Below are 23,967 nucleotides of genomic sequence, written 5' to 3' on the forward strand. Positions count from 1 at the left end.
CTGCTGAATTAAATATAACTTCTTAGGTGATAAAGTATTATTTATTGATTTTTGGTCATTGTATCTTTTATATAAATTGTTTGTATTGTATTGTTATGTAAATTGTATTTATCTTTTTGTGTCTAGTTTGAATTTTACAAAGACAAATTGTTATTTAAGACTGCAATGATTATATCTAAAGAGTATAATACCATTATTTAATTCTGATGATAGCAGGTTATGCTATTAAATATAAAGGAACCTCAAAACAGGCTTACCTTTGAGGCCCTATTGTTTTCCCTTTGTGTGGGTAAATTTTTGGTATAAAATGGAATTATTGTAAGCTATGTATTGTTTATACCTACATTTGAGGAAAATACATTATTCTTGATTCTTGTATTAGTGATTTTCTCTGTGTTTGAATGATCCAAACTTTTAGTGTGGACTTAATGTCATTATACAAGTAAACAAGTGGTAAATTACAATTATATATAAATGTCATAAAATACATAGGGTAAATCATTTGTTGCATTCAGTCTCGACAGTAATTTAATTTTGTAACTCCAGATTGTCTTTTAATTGGTTTACGCGAAATTTATATATATCCTAATCACTAAGACAGGATTCGTTTCTCAATCTCTAGAGTACAAACGTTCAACTTCTGAACCTTGGATTGGCTCACAGCTCGGCTGAGGCAATTTGGATTACGAAGTAAGTGTCTTAACTTACTAAGATAACACACGTCACAAAATGCATGTGAAACATCGGTGATGGCGATGGATGTCACTTCGCTTATTATTATGTGCCAAGTTGATAGGTTAGCTGAGAAAATAAATAGAATACGGCAGTATAGCGATTCAGTGTGGAAGATACCCCAATCGTAATTTAATATCATGAAACTAGAAAGACAACTTTTCACAAGTACGATGCGAGTTTATTTTGAAATATTTATTAAAGAAAATATAAAGTAAATAAAACTTAAAGGGTACAAAAGTGTAGAGGTTGGTGTTTTCTTTAGCTAATTATGTTACGGTGGATTGCATTTTATTAATCTCCTTATCAAAAGACTCAAGGAACTTCAACTTCTTTCATAGAATATCTCCTCAATAGACGAAAGATGCTTAGACGTCAGAATTTACGGAAGTAATGAATTAACTGCAGCGTCAGAACCAACACAGAAGCCACAAAATAAATATATTTCTTAACACAAGTTGGATTTTCGCCATTCTTGCACATCGGAAGATCAGAGCTTTATTGTAAAAGCTAACTCCAAAGTACTCATCTTACAACTCTGAGAAACTTACTGTAAACACTGAAGATGCATATGATTTCAAAAAACTCCAAAGAAATTCTTGACTACAGTACAGTATACATGTACACTCAGTCTTGACTAAAGATCTCATAGATCAGCTTAAGACTGTAATAAAATAATGAGGAAATAAAGAGAATATTTAGAAACATTCATACTAATAAACAAAGGTTGAAGTCATTATTAATTAGCTGAAACAAAATTACAAGCTCTTATTTTGCCAAAGTTTATAACTGGTTATCATTTCTCAATTATTTTTATTTACCGTCTTGCTTTCTAGTAATAAAGAAGAATCAAAATAAATTTCATCATTGCCAATGTTTCATTCACTGATTCACATCATCTAATACTAGGTGAAGTTCAGGAAAGGTAGGAGATAGATTGACATAAAAGTTTCATGTTTGAGACTGCACTCTAATTGGTGATGACTATCTAATTAAAAGTCTGAAATGTGGTACTTTAAGCTTTCTAAAGTTGTTTTTGACCTACCAAATAAACGCGTTTCATATAAAATTTTCTGGTAAAATACCAGAGTAATATGGCATGAATATGGAGTAATAATCCTGTGTGTTGCATTCAGTACACAAGTCGACATAGCGTGCTACTTAATCCCCCAATCAGACATACAAATCTCAAAATTTGCATTCATTCTCTCCCTACACTACCCACTCTAGTTTGAGCCAGATGTATAACCTGTCTTCCATTTGCAAACAAGGAATCCTCCCACCTAAGTAAAAGGCTGCAGATGATAATTGGCGGTTTAACTGTGACTTAAACGCCTTCTGCGTCTGAATAAGCTCGCTTCAGAGGATCAAGGAAACTTAGTTAGGCCTACACCAGCTCGAGAGTACAAGCGCGTAAAAAGTTATCCCTGCATCTAACTTTGTGAGTGTGTAGTTCACGTCTTGTCCTCGTATGAAACTACGTTTAGTTGTACAATATAAAATAGTTTCGAGTACAAGAGGTAAGCGTAATATCAACAGCACCAGCACTCTTAAAGCTGGCTTGCTCTACTCAGTATGTTTAAAATTTTTAATGACACCAATTAAAGCTCTTTTTTGCAGTGTAAATAACCTCGCGAATGCAGTGTCTGAACAGCCTCCCCAGAGTGGAATCCCGTATGAGAGGTGAGTATAAACAAGGCTGAAATAAGCGACTAATAATACTTGTCTCGAGCAGGACTTAGAAAGCTTCCTCAATATGAATCCTCGTATACCAGTGGAAAAGTTTGCATAAACACTGTCCTCATGATAGTTCCAAGTCAACCTTCTATCCAGGTGAATACCAAGAAACTTGACTGAGTCACGATAAGCGAGAATAGTGTCGTCGATCTTTACATATTAGTGTCGCTACACTCGAGGAAACTCGATCTTAGTCGGAATTTAAGAACTTTTGATTTTAAATGTCGATTTTTAGATTGATTTAATTCCTTTAATTAATTAATTAAATTTATCTGGTCAGTTCAACGAACGCCAGCTTTTATACAGATTCGATTGACGGAGACTTAAAAAGAAGAGTAATGTCATAGGTTCCGTACTGTAGCGTTGAACCAGCCTTGTTCACATAAATCAGAAACGGGGCTGAGGATTAATCCCTGGGGGACACCATATTTCAATTCCATATGGATAAACCCTATTTGAAATTTGGTCCGCAGGATTTTAGCGTTTTAAGAAGAATGTTGTTATCTACAAAGTCGGAAGCCTTTGAAACGCCAAGGAAGACACCGGCGTGTGTTTGTTTATTCACAATGAGACTTAAGGAAGGAACTCCTCCCAGAAACAAAACATGGCTAAATTTACATAAATGTTTGGGACGCTTAATCTTTGTGCTGTGGTAAATGTTTTTGGGATTTGTGTTATTTTTCTAGTCGCTTGTAAGTATGAGGGACCTTACAAAAGAATATTTTAAAATTAAATACAGATCAACTATAAATTAGGACACCACGAAAAAGGTGTTGTACAATATTTACAACTCTGTTTCCTTAGTGTAAAATGTCATGTCTTTGTTACATTAATTTGATTTATATTTGCATTCTTTATGAAGTACTCAACAAGAGAGCTATACTGCACTGTATAATCAGGAGGTTGCTCGTCATTGGCCGATACAATTTAAAATACAAGGGCTTAGATTATAAAGACATCGCCTGTAATCGGTGGCATCCCTACTCGCGTCGCTGCCCTAGTCTTCATTCAAAACAATGTGATACGAGTGGTTTGCATCTCGACGTTCATTTGTAACGGACCTATGTCTTTTAAAACTCTAATTGTACTCGTTCTTTAAATCCTATGTGATTTTCCCTCACAGAAGGCGTGGACTAGTTTCTCCTTGTCCCGATTCAGATTTTGTGGAGTGCGTCTTTTGCGACACTACAGATGTTAATTCTCGTGTAAATACTTGTCCTCTGATGCCAGTGATTCTTGTTGTGAACTGTGTTTATACTTTATATCTGATTTCACCTGCAAGTGTGCCTATAGACAGTGTGAGTCTTTTGAGAGGATGAGGCATCTCAGCCGTGTCGCCTGTGCGTGTAACAGATGAATGTATGACTTCGGTGAGTGTCATCGTTCCTCTATTCAACTCTTTTTCTTTCGCTCTACATTTTCCTTCCCATCTACGTCTCAATTTGGTCTAGTCTTTGTTTATATTTAGAGTAAAAATAATATAATTAATCTGTACAGCAATGATTAACCGCATTCTTTAGTCTCAAATTAATCACTAATCCTCCGAGCCCGATATGATTGTTTATTCTATTGTTTAGTCTCATATTAATCAACTGTATTAGTTAATAATGTTAAAGATGGTATAGCAATCACCACCGATTTTATCAAAGTTTGTAAAAACCGACAAGTAAAAAGTAATAAAGTTACTAGTAACAATGTAAATCGCATCTAGTGAAGAAACTTATATTATTTAGAATAGAATATAATAGAATAGAATAGAATAATGCTTTATTTTCTTGAACATCAAGTACAGAGAATGGTGTCAAGTATGTTGAGGTTAGACAATTCAATATTTGATGAATATACAATGTTATCATGTTCTTAAGTTTAAGTCCACTGTCTTTGGTCTTGTCAAGAAAAACTCTTCGATTGAGTAGGCTGGATTATCTGTCAACCAGGAGCTCAATCTGTGTTTCAGCGCTTCGCCTGTCAGTAGCTTGAAGTCAGCAGGGAGATGGTTGTAGAGTTTAGCCCCGATGAATGATGGTTTTTCTTTCATAAAGAGCTGTCCTATGTCTCGCAACGGGGATTCTTGATGAATGTCTTAGTGTCATGAAAATGTAATCTTGTTTCTTTTGGGAGTCCTAATTTATCAACATGGAGTATGACTGCCTGTATGTAAATTGAGATTACTGTTTTTAATTTTGAGGTTTTTAAATTCTTCTCGGCAACTGTCTCGTGCTTTTAGGTTTGCTATGGATCTTATAGCTGACTTCTGGATGGTGAGTATACGATTTAAGTTGGTAGTTGATGTGCCACCCCATACTACTATACCATACCTCAAGTATGTCTCAAATAAAGCAAAGTATGCCATCTTTGCTGCTTCTATGTTGCTGATGCATTTAATTCTTCTTATTACATAGAGAGCAGAGTTGAGTTTTCTTGCACAGGATGTCAGCATGTGGGCCCATGTCAAAATTTGAGTCTAGAGTGAGACCCAAAAGGTCAGTTTGGTCTGCAAGGTCAATATCAGGAAGGGCCGGGATTTGTTCACACTCTTCTGCTGAAATTGATCTGTTTTGTTTTAGAAGGGTTTGCTACCAAGTTATTTGTAAGGCAGTAGTCGTATGTCTTGTTTAGGGCAATGTATGCACTGATGCTGATGTCCTCTGGTGTGTCTCCTTTCAGTAAAAGGGTTTGTGTCATCTGCGTACATCACCACCGAACTGTAGTCCTTGATGTAATCAGGGAAGTCATTTGTCAAAAGTATAAAAAGTACAGGCCCAAGCACCGATTCCTTGTGGTACTCCTCTTTCAATCGAACGTAACTTTGATTTTACTGTTCGAGTAACACCATTTTTCCATGTAAACTGAGCTCTACCAGTTGACTCCGTCCCTCTGAGATAGCTTTCAAAACCAGTGTTTAGCAGTTTCCTGGACCCCTAGTGCCTCTAACTTATCAAGAATGATATCATGGCTAAGGCAGTCGAACGCTTTTGAGTAGTCAAGGAGAACAGCAGTGGTGTATTTGCCTTTGTCAATGTGATGAATAATTAATTAATTCTACTATAGGTCTGTTAAGGCTGTGGCTGTAGATCTACCCTTTAAAAAACCATGTTGGCAGTTAGTGAGGAGGTCAAGTTGTGTCAAATGGTCTATGAGTCTCTTCAGGACGATTTTCTCAAAGATTTTGGAAAAGGTGGGAATTATTGAAATGGGGCGATAGTTGCTGAGGTTGGTTGAGATTCCTTTCTTCAGTTTTGGGTACACTTTTGATACTTTGAGAGCCGAGAGAGAGGAAAAATGCCGCTTTTGAAGGATTTGTTGATAACATCAACAAGAGGAGCAATGATTGTTTCAGAACAGTGTTTTACTAGCTTAGCAGAGAGATTTCATCTTAGACCACTGGAGGTTTTATTCTTCAGGGAGGAGATGATTTCTTCAACTTCCCTCACAGTTGTGTCTGTTAGAATAAGCTTTGTCTGTGTTAGCCTAGGCCTAGGTGTTGTGACTCTAGTAGATGGTTGATTTAGGTTGCTAGTGCTCTTAATGTGTCCTCTGCGATGTTTGAGAAATAGGTGTTGAGTTCTTCTACAATGTCTTCAGGTTTTTCTATGGTTTTCCCTTCAGTAATTAATTTGATGAGTGGATTGTTCTTCTCCCCTCTTTTTGTAGCCCTCTCAGAGTTCACTATCTCCCAAGCTGCTTTGGATTTATTGCTGGACTGCTGTATATGGTTTGCTGCACTCTCTTGCCTTAATTTCCTCAGTCTTAGGTCATATTGCTTCTTTTTACTAGCCATGGCAGATCTGTTTCTCTCTAGCCCTGTCAATTCATACATACGAAGCAACTGAAGATAGTCCTGCTTTAGTTGGGTAATTTCTATGTCCATTGTAGTTAACATAGGTTTTTGCTTTTTCTCTGCCTAAGTTTCTTTAGTGGACATGCAGCATTTATTTCCATAGTCATAGTATTTAGAAGATTGTTATAGGCTTCATCGGCTGATATCGTTGACTAGACTTCGGTCCACATTTTGTTGTGCAAGGCCAAAGTTTAAGGTGGTTAAGTGTATTAACATTTTATTTGTCTTCTGATTTGGGATGTCTGTCTTGGTTGCTCGGTGGTAATATCTAGCACACAAAGTTGTCCTTTGTGATCTGATAGACCTGTATCAAGTATGTGCACTTTGAGGCTCTCTATGGGGAAGTTTGTACAAACACAATCAATCGTGAGGAAGCTGAGTGATAAGTAATTTCTAGTTGGCGGAAGGTTTAGTCTGTTAAAGTTATAAGCTGCTAGAGTCTCTTCAAATCTGTTTTTGGATTTGTGTACCTTTAAACAATCAATGTTTATGTCACCTACCAGAACAACGCTACTTTTATGTGGTTCAGTTTGCTCTAAAACTTGTGACAAAATTCTGAGTGCATCTTCTAAATTTGCTTGTGGGGGTCTGTACACTCCAATTATAGTAATGTTGGTTTTACTGATGTTTAGGGCTGCTACTGCTATTTCACATGTAAGTTCCTCACTAAGAAGATCTCCCACACTCATAGATTCTGCCTCAATCACTGTGTCATCTTTTGTGAAAATAACTACTCCTCCATATTTATGTTGTGTTCTGCAGAGATTTGTGACTAGCTTGTATCCAGGAATTATTGTATTCAACAATTCATTCTGCTTTAGACCATGTTCTGTTAGTACTAATATGTTTTGGAGAGGTGTCATGTAATAAGTGGTTGAGTTGCTCTCTTTTGTTCTCCTAGGTTCCTTATGTTTTGGTGGAGGATACTAATTTTTGAAGAGTGTCTTTTTCCTTTGCTTATTATTGTATTTTTATTTTGCTGTTTGTCTTGTTGCTGTGTAATAAAAAATGATTAGGTTGTTGCACATCAGCTTGCAGTAGTTTCTGACTTTGGGGTCTTGGGAAAAGATGTGAATCTGTTGTGTAGAGAGCTCTTGAGTCAAGGGTGCAGTTTGCAGAAGTATTGTCGCCTAGTGGCGGGTTGGTCCTGACATAGGTATTATCTATTCTCAAAAGGTTTTTATAGAACTCTATGTGTTTTTAAAAAGAAATCTTCATATTTTTTCATCTGCTAGTCTTATTTTTGCATTTATTGGTGGTGACTTGTTCACATTCAATTTTATTTTAGGAGTTGACAGACATTGTGTTTTGTAGAGTTTTATGTTTTCTAGCAGTTTGCAACTGAAAAGAAACACTGTAGAAGTTTCCTTTTGTGTTCTTGGTTAGGAGAGATGTGTGCTGGGTACTGTGAGTAGTCAGGCTGTCTTCTCGGCCAGATGTGTTGATGTGTTTTAGAGCCTATCACGGAGTCAGTCAGTTTCTGGTCAATGGCATGTGTGATTTCTGATAATCAGGGAGTGGTTCTGTTTTGTTGGGGGACACAGTCAATTTTTTGGTTGCAGGTTTGCCTGATTCCTGATGTCAAAAAGTGGCTTGGGCTTGTCGGAGTTGTAGTCAAAATATTTTCCAGTTTTTGGTTGCAGGTTTGCCTGATTCCTGATGTCCAATGAGTGGCTTGGGCTTGTCGGAGTTGTCAAATGATTTTCCAGTTTTTTGGTTGCAGGTTTGTCTGATTCCTGATGTCAAAAAGTTGCTTGCATTGTTACCCTACTGCAGTTAGGTTTTTTGTCTTATTTGCTTTTGTCATCCATAGTTTTAATGACTAATAGCTGACAGATTATTAATGTTTTCTTTCTGTAAAAACCATGATTATAGTTATACAGGACTTTTTGTAGAAATTATTATACTATCGATTCCTGACCACAAAGAATGTGCTCTAAATTGAAGTACATGTATTTTACAGAATGCCATTCTTCTCTTCGAACTAATTATTATTCATCAGTTTGGATTGCTAGAGTCAAACAATTTTTGAAACCTATTAACTTTGTAATTTTTGTATATATGCTTGAACCAGAAGGTTGGGCATTATAGGAGTGAACACATCCCTACAATTATTAATATTAAACACCTCACATGTACCTCACGGCACACGTAAAACCCAACAACGTTAAAACTATGTTATTTAGTTTTTTGTTATTTCTGATCTGTAAGGGATTGCATGCTGTTTATTACGTTCTTCCGATAACGCCCTAATACATAAACAAGATTTAAGTAAATACCAAAATGTTACTAGACCGAAATATAAGGGGATTTTACTTTTCGTTTATATTTTAAAACTATGACGAGATGGACTTTTTGTGGCCTGTTTTTTGGATTGATTAAACAGTAAAATATTTTATTTAGTTCAGAGGTCTAAAGCAAGAATAAACCTAGAAATATTTTAAATAAGGTGGTGAAATGCAAGACCAAATACTATAACCTCACATTACGCCCAGCACAGATACTGTGGTTGTAACAACATTCCACGTATTCTCTCGGCCAATAAGAAACATATACTGCTGTTATCTGACCTACCTGTTGTGTTGTTTTGTTTTACTGACACTGGTTAGTGTTTGTTATTGCTGTTGATAAAATCATAAATGAGTATTTGACTGTCAATATAACAACTTAAGTCTAAACAATAAGTGAACTTCCAAACATTACTATCGTGAAACCAGTGTATGAACCAAAAGAATTAGGTCATTATTCTGTAATAAAATTTGAAATAGAATTACGCAAAATATGAAAAATCTATTTAAAAATGAGGTTGTATATCATTGAACTTTGAAGTACGTATTTTTGGGGATTTTGTTGGCTTTCGTGTTGAAAGTACTATTTAAATTTTGTTTCATAAAGTATATATTTATTTTGTTCTTGATTGCGACTCACAGTGACGAAATCTAAGTTGATAGGAGTAATGTTAATTGAGGATCATAACTTATATACATACATGAAACGGTACAGACCATTTTGGGTCCATACTATTTGTAAGACCTGGGATAAGAGCTTCTATTAAAAAAAAAGTCAAGTTAAACCTAAAACCTGGAGATTAATGTCAAAAGCTGCGCAGGACAATAAGCAGGAAATCCAGAAATGTATCTATCAATCTATAAAACTAAGTAATATTTTATTAATAGGGGTAGCCTACATAGTATGGTTCGGACATACAGTAATTATTTAATAATATTTTTTATTTACAGTACTTTTTTAGTTTACCACCATCTAGGCCAGATTGTTTTACTTCTATATATTGGCAAACATGGATATAAGTGTTCCCAGCTCCAAATTTTACATTGTAGTTTCTATATGTATAATTTAATATATTTTTTTACTGATCCCTTTTGCATCATTGAAAGATATTGAGTGTAATTTCAGTACAGATTAGCAAACTATTTTCTCCGCTCATACACTAATAAAAGTCTCTGTGGAATAAAATGCTCATGTGGAAATAATATTCTTAGACAAACAAATACATATGTTTGTGCCACTTCCTTTGTTCCATTTGAACTGAACTGAAATGAAATGAAATCTAATCATATTAAGTCGATTAATAAGGAATTACTTCGGAACCTAATCTGGAGTGACATCATTGTAAAGAGTGAAAAAGTACCTTGAAGGTGCATTTGAAAACTTAGGTTGCAATAACATTGTACAAAATGTAGAACTACGTACGACCTTACTGACAGAGAAAGCAGTAAAGAATATAAATAAATATAAAACAAATAAGAAGTAATATAAATTAAAAAAAAGGTTAATGCTGTTGAGAATGAAAAAAACGAAATGAGTCCACCAGGGACAGAAGGAAGACACTAGCATATTAGTGAAATTAAGGAGTACTACAGTTATGAGGTTGCATGAGGAATGGAAATATTCATCGGTTTGTAATAAATGTGTAGAACAAGAGTAGTAGGTTTGACTGTAGTATTAATTCGACCGCAGCCGAGGAAATAGTAAACCCCAACTATTTTTGTACAGTTTCATTCGGGGGTTGTTGTAAAACATAAGTAGTGGCTGTCACATATATAACAGTGACAAGAACAATTACATATTTAATAAGTATTTACGTCAGTTTTACAAACAAATCTCAGAAACAATATAATTACTCTTGAAATGAACAATTTTAGAAACATTGTTTCATTGAAAAGGAATTCAGGTGAGAAAATAAAGGAAAATACAAACGTTTATGTCTGAGAAGAAATCTAAATAATCGTGCAGGTTAAATTTAATTCCAGAAAGGTGACGTATGTTTACAACAAATGTATACATTTATTACTTTACGTTTGAAAACGATACTCCATTTTCCGTGAAACTACTGATAGGTAGAGTACGCCTAGTGGATTACTTTAAAGTGGGCTAAATTTAGATAAATTCCTTTAAATGATATTTTGCATTAATTGTAAGAAGAATTTCTATTTATAAAGTCGATTTTTGAAGTTTAAAATCATTGTTATTTATTGCCTTTCCTTGTTTTATTATTTATTTGGTAATTGTGATATATGAGTGTTCTTCTATGAGCTGTCTGAGATTTGACACTATTATTTAGGAATTTGCTTGTAATACTTACAGTTTTAATTTGAAAATCATATTACATTGAGAGCGGATTGAGTGCTAATATCTATTGAAATGAGGATACGATACTGAAATTCAGTATTTATAAGTGTAATGTAGTTTACAAATTAAGACTGATAAAAAAGTATGATGGTTCACCCTTGTTTTTGACAACCAGGTTGACACCATCCTGATTATCTTTACTATATTGAACATTAATACTGTATGTATTTTATAGTATTTTGTATAATAGACAACATAAAGTAACTAGAAATAATAGAACAACTCCGTCAATAAAGTGTATAGAATAAATAATATGATTTGTCATTTAGAAATGATTACCACAACTTGGTACATGAGGAATTTGAAAATAAAATAATAATATTCTGTAATTTATAAAAATTAGATTTTTGATTGGTTAAAACCTGCTGTAAATAATTCGAAAGAGTATCAAAAAGGCTTTGGAACCCCAAATAAATAGAAACATGATGTCTTTAATCTAAATCAACTCCAATTTCGACTTCTAGATATTTTACTTTGTCTACCCCTCTGTCAAACTGTCCTCCAATATACAAACGCTTGGTATCAAAGGCAGATTCCTGTTTAATATTTCCTCCTATATCATAAACACAGACTTCCTCAACGTATTTAGATTCGTCTCTTAATATGAAGCGCATGTCTTTCCATACCTTTGTGGCTCTCCTGTCCAAACCATTTCTGTTATAACTCCGTACCAGCACCAGACAATCCACCCGCATATGCCAATTGCATTTTCTCACACGCATCTATTCCATAAAAGAAATAAAAAACATTAAGCCAATATTATCTCACAATTAGGGATCAATTTTCAGGAAACTCCTTTTCTTCATATACATATTAGCCACCACTAACCCTCTTATACTTCTTCTTTCACTATCGGTATCGTTTTCTGAATCTCGTCACTATTTAATCCATTTGTCCGTGGGGCTTGTTTTCTGCTCCTTACTCTCTCTATAGCCCTTTGTAGTTCCTTCATCGTTAAATGATCTCCTTTTGTCCGTAAGTCACCAGTCCCTGTACCTTCATGATACTTAGTACTTTTGGATAAATAACATTTGTTTCACCCAAAAAGGAGCCTCCTGACACCGCCACAGGTGGGATCCATCCCCGTCACCCACAGACACACCACTGGTATAATTTGGTAAAATTGAAAACCCTGTTTATCAATGATTCTAAATGGTTGGAAGATTTAAAAGGAGTGGAGGGCAGATTTGAGGTTTTAACTTCTTTATTCTTGTTCGGGGCAACGAATGGAAACTATAATTCTGTTTGTTTCTTCGTGATGTACGAGTATGTTACGTTGTTGACATACAACGTCTCGTGACTCAGGAGAGACTACCTATGGCTACAAGCGAGAACCTATGTTTCATTGGCAAGAGGTCTTGAAATAGCGACAATTCCATATAATCCAAAATGGCGACAATCCTCTGTTTCCTTATAATCCATTTACAAGGAATCCCTGTTTGGAGGAAGAATCGTGAACAAATAGGTGGTGATGGTTTTATACGTCATAATTTTGGCAACGTTCAGGAGGTGCTGAAATTTCAGGTGCTCTAGTGAATTGCACTATATTTAGGCCATTCCTAAACCGTGAGTTTTCCACCCTAATAAGAATATATGTTAACTATCAGGTCCTTAGATAGAAGGGGAGCTGCATTTTTTATATTTACGGTCGCAGATAATTAATACAATATTGCGGTCATGCTTCAGGATGATATTTACGGTAGACATGATTATATCTGTCAAGGCACTAGTAGATTCAATAGTACCCCTAGTTTCAGTTTCAGTTGCTATAGTAGTGTGCAAGGCCGGCCGGGTCGATAGTGGAAGGCTAATAGTACAAGTGGGCGGCGTTAGTGGATAAACTGTTGCCTATTTGTTACCGAAGAGCACGGGATCTGCACAATGTGTTTATGGCCGTATTATGAACCCAGTATTTCCACCTTTATTGATGCATCCTTTACAGGCCTTTTCACAACATTACTAAGAAATACTATCCTTAATTAATCTCTTCTCTAAATTTTAACAACCATTTACTCTTGGATACATTCGTCTAGTCGATTTTATAAATTTCAATGCTGTTTCTTAAACAACCAGTGTTCTATATTAAAACGCGAAGGGAATATCTATATTAAAACTTCCCTGTATATAGCATCAAGTCAGTAGAGTCAGAACGGAGACAATAACAACAAAGTAATTGAATTGCGTAACTGGATTGTTAACGCCGAGGTAATTCAGTTATACTCTTACTCTAACATTCATGTATCATTACTCAACAATCATTTATTAAGAAACTGTATATACAAATTTTAAGATATAAAATTAAAAATGTGTATAGAAATGTGATACGAGCGGCAAAGGTCTGCTACATATAAAACACAATGAAAAGTTCAAATAACATCTCAAAACCTATTTGCAACATAATCAATGGCAAAAAGAAATTTAGTTCCACCAACACAATCAAATTTAAAATTAACGATGAACTCATTAGAAGCCCTAAGGTTGTAGCTAATAGCTCAACATTTCTCAAAAGTAGCGGAGGAAGGACATCCTAACATCACAACTCCAACAAAAAAATATTTGAGATGGTCCGATGGGCTCCATGTTGTTAGCCCCAGTCACCGAGGTGAATATCACCCGTGTATGGCAACAGCTTCCTCCTGAACGTACCAATGATTGAAATTTAATGTCAATGTGGCTGATAAAGAGATGCTTTCAGCATATTCTTCGTCCATTGACGGAGATTATCAATGGTTCGTTCAGCGCTAGAACATTTTCTTTGCCTCTAAAAGCAGCAAAGGTTATCCCAATTTATAAAATGGATGGATCACAAAATTTGAACCGGCTTCAATTCTTAAGGTTCTGAGCATATTTCTTGAACAACCCTTTCTTGACCAGCTCAGCTATCAATGAGACTTTTTTGAATAGTGTATAATTCCATCAGAAGAACAATTTAGCTTCAGAGTTTGACTGTCTACGAAGGACGCGGTATTTAATCTCAATGGTGGGGTTGTGGATGGCATTGAGTGCCAAAAAGACACGCTCAGTGTCTTTCTTAACCCCTCGAAGGCTTTCGACTGCGTAGTTCACAGCATTCTTCTTAACAAGCTGGAATCTTGCGGTGTGCCAGGAGGTCATCGGGCATGGCTCAACTCGTATCTGGATGACTAATCACAGTTGGTCAAAATGTCAAATAGGACTTCATACCAAATAAAATTGAAGTATGTTGTCCATCAGGGTCAATACGTAGCCCCTTGATGTTCCTGATGTATATGGACAAGGCTGGTTCATCGCTACAGTACGGAAACTTCTTACAGTATACCGATGACACGACTTTCCTTTGAGATTGAATCTCCATCAATTTATCCTGTAGAGAAAATGAAACTCATTTTGTTTAACAGCTGCATCCACAAATCGAACATTTTGTGTAACTGTTTCCTCGGGCGTATTTGTCTTGAGAAAGGCCTCCAAGTTCTGCACGACACAAGCACTATTAGCCGAATATTTTGGCCTTATTTATACCCACCTCTCGTATGGGATTCCACTTTGGGGAGTCTGTTCAGACACTGCAGTCGCAGTATTATTTAGACTGTAAATAAGAGCTGTTACGGTCTAATGTGATTCCTAGTCGTACAAGCAAGCTTTCGGAGAGCTAGGGCTGTTGACCTTACCCTGCCTCTATATGCTCAAAACTACTCTTTACTGTATAACTAAAGTGGTGATACTACAGGAGAGATAACTTAAGAGTTGAACAAAACAGGACGGTAGTTTTTACCCGCTTGCCCTCTCAGGCCGGTGTTGTCTTCATCAGCAATTTCCCTGACTCTCTGAAAAGAGGTCATACACCGAAGGCGTTCAAACCTCGGTTAAAATATCAATTAGCTTCTGTAGCCTTCTACTCGGTGGGGGAATTCCTTCCTAGCAACTTGAAGACTGTAATATATCGGGCTCAGACTAGAGGGGGTTGCACAGAAAGTGTATGAATGTTTGTATAAATGTTGAGATTTGTATGTTTGGTTGAGAGAGTGAGTGGCACGCTTTGTCATGCTGAGTGACGCTTTGTATACACCATATACGTTGTGACATCAATAAAGAATGTTTGACTTGACTTGACTCAGGAAGTGACCCTAGTTATGAACAACGCTGGCCATATTATTCAGAAGTCTATAACAGTATGACATATAAAATCATTAGTATTCCTGGTACTGGCAATAACATCATAGCGCGTGGAAAAGTTATAGTAACGAAACGTGGACCACGTGATGGTCTTCATATTAATTAAGATATTTTTTATCGTACGATTAATAACATGTAAGCTCATACATTATCTCATGTAACATCAGTTAAGATGCTGCTTGATAAACAGAGTGCCTTAAAAGTCTAACCATCTATTAATATTTTAGCAAATTGTGAAAAAGACATGATATACGACCAACCAAAGATTGCTATACGATTTAATGTATTGAAACTTCATTTGAAATATGTACGATTTAAAAAAAAACACTAAGTATTGGTGCATATACAATGATGCGTATGAAATTCCCAATCACCCTATTAATACCTTATAAATAATAAATAAGATTTACATACGAGTACTTATTTTATAAATAGTAAACTTATTTGTCTTATGTAACCAACCGAGGAGATTTTTATGTCTAAAACATTTCAACTCTTCCCCTGGAAACGGTGCAGTTTGAGGGTAAGTAATATATTTTTTAGATATTAAAGAAAGAACAACACGATGGGAATGGTTATTGGGAATGATGCAAAATAGATGCCTTTAATGCTACCCTATTCAATGTGGGGGTAATTTAAGTTGAAACATTTCCTTAAAATCCATGTTAGTTCTGGTACTGGAATACGTAAAATTTCCGTTTATTAATCAAGTAGGTTAGACTTACCAATCATTCAGTACCTGTATTTTGTCAACAATAGTCAACATTGAGCTCTAGCTAGGCCCTTCCTATATAAGAAGTACTTTGATTTAACCTAACCCACATTTGCTTCCACAGTAACTTATGTTCACTAAAACGCATTACTGGAAACAATGGAGTGCTGACATCAACTCTTACCATACCAAAAAGGTACGCCCAAAATTTAGCAACTTCCGGGGGTATGGTGGGATTCCCAGATTTGTACTGCTCAGAAAATATATGTCCCCAAGTTGGACGCCTTTCACATCTTAAAAATAGTGGTCCCCACCAAATGACTGCAATAGACTACTTGGACTAGTAGAATATTTGGAATGGTCGAAACATGCATCGGACGTCTTTGAAGACAATGTTTGTGATTAGTTGATGTCGTATGGAATTCATCAACTTCAGCTACAACTAAAGTTACTGCAGTTAGGCTGTTTAATTTGTGTGAAATTATTGAACTTAAAATTTGTTGTGGTGTTTATGTTATTTAATTTAATATTATTGCATTACAAATACGTCTTGTTTTCTGAGATCAAATTTTAAATTTTTTGAGGTAAGTTTTTTCTAAGGTTCCGTACATTATCTGCATTGTACAACAGCTTCAATGCTTCTCTAAACCATTGCCGAAAGTTCTGTCTACAGCATATTTGTAATAATACGTACAGAAACGCTTTGTCAGGATGCTTGGCTGCCGGCTTGGCTGGACCTATTTTAGCACTCCCATTGCTGAGATTGAAAACCAATTTGCTCTCCGTCCACTGGATTCGAGGCGTCAAATCAGTGACTTGGTTACGTTATACAAGCTAGTAAATGGATTGATTGACTGCCCGGTTCTACTCAGCAGTGTTGATCTCTCTGTCTCAAGAGGAACCCGTTCCAGAACGATATTTCAAAGACGCCATCGTTCGACTTATTACTCCTACCACTCTCTAGACTCCTGGGAACTGGAAGTGATATTGCTACTCATGTAGACTTTTTCAATGAATCTGTTGTGTCTTTTAAATGTAAGGTAGCTTCCATTATTTTATGTGTAATTTAGCTAGCCAGCTAGCCTATAGGTACTAATGTCAGTCTTGTTATTTATTTTCCTAGTTTAATTCAATATTGTTTTGTTACCATTCGTTAAGTAATGTATCTATTTGTTTCATATTTTGTTATTGTTATGTAGTAATTATTAATCCTAGTCATATTCTTGTTACTGTTGTACTTATATATAAAACTAAAACACTAAGATACTCTGTACTATTCTATTTGTATAAATGGTGTGTACCGTTGAAATAAATAAATACGATATATTTTATTGGTGTATGTTTTGTGTTTTATTCATGTTTCCCTTTTTTATTCGCCCAATGTATTTAGTGAGAAACTTGATTAACCGCCTAATCGTAAACGACTAAAGTCCATGCGTCTTTTTTATTTCGACAGGTTTTTTAATCGATGTTGGGGTTTTATCGTGTTTGGATTCTACGACAAATCAGAATAGCACTAACGCAGTATATGTAATACTCGTACATTGAAGAAAAGGCTTACTTAACAAAACAAATTATTGAGCTTCACTATAAACAAAAAGGTTCTAAGATATGTAATATATATGCCAGTAAGGGAAGTATGATTGCAGTTTGGTTATTATAATAAGATTCAAATATAACTGAAATGTTTGTAATAAAAAGAATTAGAAATAAATTGAAAAATATATGTTTGTATTATTATAGGTATGTTACGGGAATTTTAAATCTCGATGGATGTAAAAATGTACTTATAGACACTTGTAGGAAATTCACAAAGTATAAAGGCGCACTTTAGTACAAAAGCATTGTCTAAGCCTATGCGATTGTCTGAGGTATTGTTCATCGTTGATTAGGCTGTTCAATTGGTGGACTTGCGGCTTGCTCATTGGACGTTAGGTGGAAACTAGACCAGCCTGCGCGCGCATGTTTCATTGTTCTGTTTAGTGTGTAGTTTCATGTAAAGAGGTTGAGAAAAACCATACGAGATTTTGAGGTCGTTTTATCGAAATAAAATTGTGGTTTTTGAAGTTGTAAATTTTTTTTAGAACTTACAGTAGGCATTTAACATTTCGTTCTTCAATTAAACGTTTTAACAATCACGGGACTGTTCGAAAGGCTGAATATATACAACTTCTTAAATACTCAGCAAGTTATTTCCTGGGACTGAGATGTCTATAGCTAAGTAAACTTGAAATTCTATCAAGAAATAGTATTTGTAAGTTGTTAATTACAGATCATTTTAACTTTTCATTTTTTAATTAATTGGCAATAATAACTAGTTTTATAGTTTTGGAAATTTACATCCAGTTTAATAACATTATCTAGCAATGGGTGCTACAAAGGATTGAATATGGAGTACATTGCAGACATAATTTTCTACCAGTTTTAAATTTTGAAAATACATTTTGTGTTTTTAAGAAGTCTTAATTTTATTTTCTTCAATCTTTAAATATTTTAAACTCTAATTCCTTGCATTTTAATTTTATTCATGAATATAAAAGTTTGCTTTAAACGTTTCAGGTAGATATTCCTGAATAGCCATTTTGTTTACAGGATAAATTTACATCCGCCTCTGAGCCTAATGATGTGTCTAAATTCAATGCATAATTGACGTTGAAATTTTGACCAAAGAAAAGTTATATTTTTTCATAAATGGCATTTTCTCAAATATTTGTTATACATTTATCAAGTGGCTGGAGTGATTAAACTTCTATACATTTCAGCGTGCTTCTTTAACTGTTTTGAAAGTGCATAAGTACTTTTTTAACAATAAGATTCAGAGTGAATCCAATGATTCTTTATTTAGACATATTTATTAATTGCCAAATAAATAACAACAACTATAACAACAATATTGCTTAATATTGGACAACTAGTATAGTTGTATAATTTTTTACTTATATTTTGTATAACATACAAATGACAGCTTCGCATATTAAAAATTATCAATTCTAAAGTTTTTAATTGAAATTAATATTTACAGTGTTGTTTAAAATCCCTTAACATTTAAAAATAAAATTAATAATCGTTATAGATTATTTCATTTTGCATATACATTATTTCAAACACTAAATATTTTGCATAATCAGATCCTTTAATAATTCAGATCTTTTTATCGGTAGTAAACATTTGGTGTTATAATTGCACCTCACACTTCTTCTGTTATAAAAATTTGTGTTATATGTTGTATTCTGTCCTTAATATCATTCTATTTATTTTTAATTACTGTAACTTATAGCGTATTATCATTGTAAACTGATTCAACATTCAAAACTGATGAAAACTGTTGAAGTTTGTTTTAGTAAAACAATTAAGAAAACTGTATTGCAAGCGTCATTCCATAAACTCTGTGTACAGTTGTTTTAAATAATTATCTTTCAATGTATTTATTGGGTGCCCCCTCCGTAATATAATAACCTTTATTATTCCACTAGTGTGGTAGGAGTAACGAGTCCGTCATTACTGTAACCAACCGCTTCAATCAACTGATCATCGTTTCCAGCGACAGAATGGGACGGTTAACCTGTCAATACGAGTACACTATGCCAAGATGTCTTGCGCCATGCCACACAATACACAGAATTCATCGTCAAGAGAACAAGTGGTGTGCCAAGTTTGACTTTTTAGTGGTAATTTATCCTCCCTGAAATGAAAGGTAAATATAGCATGTATCATGTAAACATAAAATGTTCTTTTTGTTATGGCTTATCTTGACTTTGTTAATATTTACAATAGTTTATTATTGTTGTTATTTTGTTTACAATTTTATTATAGTTACGTTGTTATATATATATATATATATATATATATATATGTATGTATGTATATATATATATATATATATATATGTATGTATATATATATATATATATATATATATATATATATATATATATATATATCTGTTATTTATCTTTAGGCTTAATTATCTATTTAATGGGAACTATTTTGGTGGAACACTGGACTGGACTGGATTATATTTGAATGTGTGGATATTATTGCATGTCATCTTGATTGAAACATGCACAATGTAATTGGGTGTGTAACCTGTATTGTTGCATGTAAATAAAATAAATAAATAAAATAAATAAATAATGAAGAAGTAGATAGGTAGTATTTAGTAGTTACAACGTCCTACAAATGTAATTTTTTAACATTGTACCAAATTATTTGAAACCTTAAATACACATTATATTGTACACCATGTATTATGTCAAAGATATATATATATATATATATAATATATAACAAATTTAAATATAAATAAATACACAATGTTTGGAATGGTGTTTTGCAAAACAAACTTTTAATTTTGTTTTTGAACCTAAAGGATAATTTATCTTAAACCAAGACGGCATGGACGATTATACTAGTTTGTTAATTGGAAACTGTTGTGTTTGGAAGTTCCGAGACAAGAACCTCGTTATAGCAAGCAAGTGTGTCATCTGTTTGTATCTTTGCGGCCTGGACTGGTGAGATTGCGTGAGATAATGTAGCCACTTGGGGTGGGGGTTGTTTTTAACTCGTGAGGGGGCCATTTTCCTTGTTCAGTTCTGTCAGTACAAAAGTTTTGTATTTTAATCGAATAATTCTGATATTGTGTAGTAACTGTGTAATAAATATTTTGGTTAGTAATACAAATTGTTTCTTTTTTCTGAAGGTAATAAAGAAAAAATAAAGCTAAAGGTATATAGCACTTTTTACATTTATGCTTGAAGATGAAAACTAATTCAATATTCAGAAAATAGGATAAATGTGATATTCTTAAATAAAACTGAATAAACTTATAGCTTAATTTTTTCTAAAAATAACAATAGACAATTTTTCAGTTTTATTAATTAAAATGTTTCATTAAGCTTAGAATACTAATTTACCAACTATTATAAATTTGGAGGAAATAATGGTAAATTAAACTGTAGTTCAGCTTAATATTACGAAAACTATCGAGAAATAAAAAATTGGTACATAAAAGCAACATTTAAAAAATGAATATTCAGTTATATAGAGACTAAATATTTTAGTCATAACTATAAACACGTGATTCGGCGTAAAATATATAAATCAAAATTGTTAACTATTGTCATTTAATTAGTGCCAATGGTTTTTAGTAACACACAAAAGATTCATAATTCGAATTTAACTCAGGTTTGTTGCAAGAAATAAAATAAATTAAAAATAAATCAATAAATCAGTTATTTTCATTTTTACTTCGAGAAACATGAGTAAAGAAATCACTATTATAGAACTTAATTAGTAAAAAATAATATGAGCTTACCTGATATACTGAGAATAATTTGAGAGCACGTATTTATTATGATTTAGTATTATCCTTTTTCATTTCATTTTAGATACCTCCTGTACTCATTTCATTTTTAGCCATGTTTCATCAAGCATTTGGAAGAAATATTTATGAAATTTCACCAACATAGGCGCAGGTAGCTAAAGAGCTATCTATCAATTATTTATAGTTAATCAAAACTCCAATACACTTCTATAAAATTTCTCGTAAATTGTTTTGACAGTGGAACTACTCTTCTAGAAAGTGTAGTAATAAAGCAACACAATAAGACTGAGAAAGTATTGTTTCCTTAATTTGTAAATAAATAACTTTTTTTTTAATCTGGAAAATATTCCCAGGCTTGGTGGCGAGAGGAGTAAGCATAAGAATGAGGAAAACTTCTCGCTGTGATAAAAGTTATTTTCAATAACATTATTTCCACACCAATTTAGTTTACAACTAATTTAGTCATATCTTTTATCGCACCTCTCGAAATAATATTATTTAAGCAATCACTCTTAAAGACGTGTTTATAAATAACGTAATTTCAAATTTGTTTCTTTTGTTTATATTTTTTAATTCTGTATCATTTATACATTACTTATATGTGTTTAATTACTCATCGATAATTAAGTGTTTACAAACAACATTTGTGTAGATGCTTGTGGAGTTTTTAAAATTATGGGAAAGAAACATTGCATTCCTTTAAAAAATGACAATAATGATATATATCAACATTTAAGACACCTTATTTAGTCTTATTAACATATAAGGTTGACTTTCTCTTTACAAGTTATCATTCATGCTTAACCGGCAATAATAGGTAAAAAATCTAAATAACCCGTAGCTATAATCAAACCACTACTTAGTATTTTTTTGAAAATCTTTATTGTTTTAAAAATTCTTTAACGCATTTTTGTAAAGTATCATTCCGATATTTAAAATTTCAAATATATATTTTTATATTTCACCAATTTTAAAACTTGGACACATTTAAAATTGTTAAGATCAAATTCAATAGACCAGCAGGTCTAAGAAATGTGAAATGAAAAAGTTTTAGGACCGGTCAGTAAAAACGTGACCATATCTTTTTCATTGAAATTGTTATATATAACAGATTTGAGCTATTTTAATTCTTTTTTACTTTTAAATATGTTATTAAAGAAAACCTCCGCCAAACAAAGATTGCCCCCTCCTCTTTATTTGTGAACTAATTTCAATATTCAAGACTCTGAAATATATTTTGTATTCAAAACAATCATTTTAAAATGTTATGAAATACAAGGCTTACATATCAACAGTTTCAGATATTTTAAATGCGTATTGGACATTGGAAAAAATGGACATTTCAACAAAACACATAAAATGACGGATTGATGCTAAACTAATTCAAATGGAAATATTTTATTAAACGTTTACGACTTCTTTTCATCTGTAAAATGCAGTTCAGGATAGCCAGAAAAAGCTTTTTTGTGACACCCTGTATATCTTTTGGTGATTCTAACTTACTGTTTTTAGTGTAAGTTGATTTGTAAATTAGTGAATCAGTTGATGTGTCTGTGTCTTTCTGAAGTACACTCAGTTTATCAACATAGATTTTCATCTTGATGTTTGCGCCACAAAATATATTACAAAGCTACTGTACTGTGTTAATCGACCATAATCGAGAAAACAGTATAATAAGCTAATAAGAGCACGTAATTGAGATTTACACACAACATAACAATACTAAGGTGGTATATGTTTGTATTAATTTTACATAATACAGATTTTACAAAACAGTTATATTTGACACATTTTTGAATAACATTATACTTGAAAAATGAATAAGATCGATCGTTTAACTTTAAATACCTAGGAAGTTCACTTTAACTATTTTTTTATACTTACACAGAAATAAAAACACTGACTTGTATGACATCACAAACTGCTTTGTGTATGTAGCTTCTAGTGTGATGTATAGCTACATTGACAACTAAGCAGCAAAACACAAACGATCATGTTCTACACAACGTTAGATTCTACCGGTTGGTAAAATCTAAAAATTCTGAATGCTTATTGTGATTTTGAATCTTTACATTGTTATTGGTGACAGCGTCTCTACAGGGGATGCATCAATGTTTTCGAATTGTAAAAACTGTCATCTCTGTTTACGCTCTCTGAGGAGTTAGGTATAGTCAATTTGTAAAAACCTGTACACCAGTTACTATTCACGTGAACTCTAAACCCTAGAACTGATACTAGTGAGGGATAAAAATGTCGATCGATCCTAGTAGAAGAACTTAGTGTAACTCGCATACATACCTTGTACATGATGCAGAAGGGAGCCTAGGAGAGACTAGGGAGCCTCACTCATGGGGTCAGAGTACGCCCTATAAAAGGTCAAGAGGTCACAGGGTGGTGAGGAGGCTTTGGAAGCCCGGAGTCGACTAACAAAGTCTTGTGGAGAACGGACCTGCGCGTCTGCTGCCTCGTTCGCTCAATGCTGCTCACCCATTCATGTGACTGGCAACAACACTACTCAATATATCATCAATTTCTCCCGGGTTAAATCATTTGCGATAATGAGACATCCATTATGAAAATGAGACCAACAGCTAACCTATAAATAGAAATCCATCAGTATTTAAAAACTGTTTTGGTATTGAATGTTATTTTAATTTTACTCCATATTGATACTTACGTAAAGTAAAAACAGGTTAATTGTTTGTGATTATATTTGAATAAATTATTACAAAATAAAATAACTGAATTTCTTTACAATTGCTATCTATTTTATATAAATATCGATGATTTCTATTTCAATTTAACAGTAATATTGTAACG

General features: G+C 33.6%; 1 protein-coding gene across 1 annotated transcript in view; it reads right to left on the bottom strand.

Moving 5' to 3' along the window:
• The window catches only part of LOC124369165, a 131,593-nt gene extending 108,034 nt beyond the window's left edge, over positions 1-23,559 (bottom strand). The window contains exon 1 of the mRNA XM_046826959.1: positions 23,446-23,559. The gene's annotated coding sequence lies outside the window, so the exon portion shown is untranslated. The remainder of the gene's footprint in view (positions 1-23,445) is intronic.
• Positions 23,560-23,967: the final 408 nt, after the last annotated feature.

This window comes from Homalodisca vitripennis, chromosome X (genome assembly GCF_021130785.1).
Source record: "Homalodisca vitripennis isolate AUS2020 chromosome X, UT_GWSS_2.1, whole genome shotgun sequence".
In the NCBI taxonomy this organism is placed as follows: domain Eukaryota; kingdom Metazoa; phylum Arthropoda; class Insecta; order Hemiptera; family Cicadellidae; genus Homalodisca; species Homalodisca vitripennis.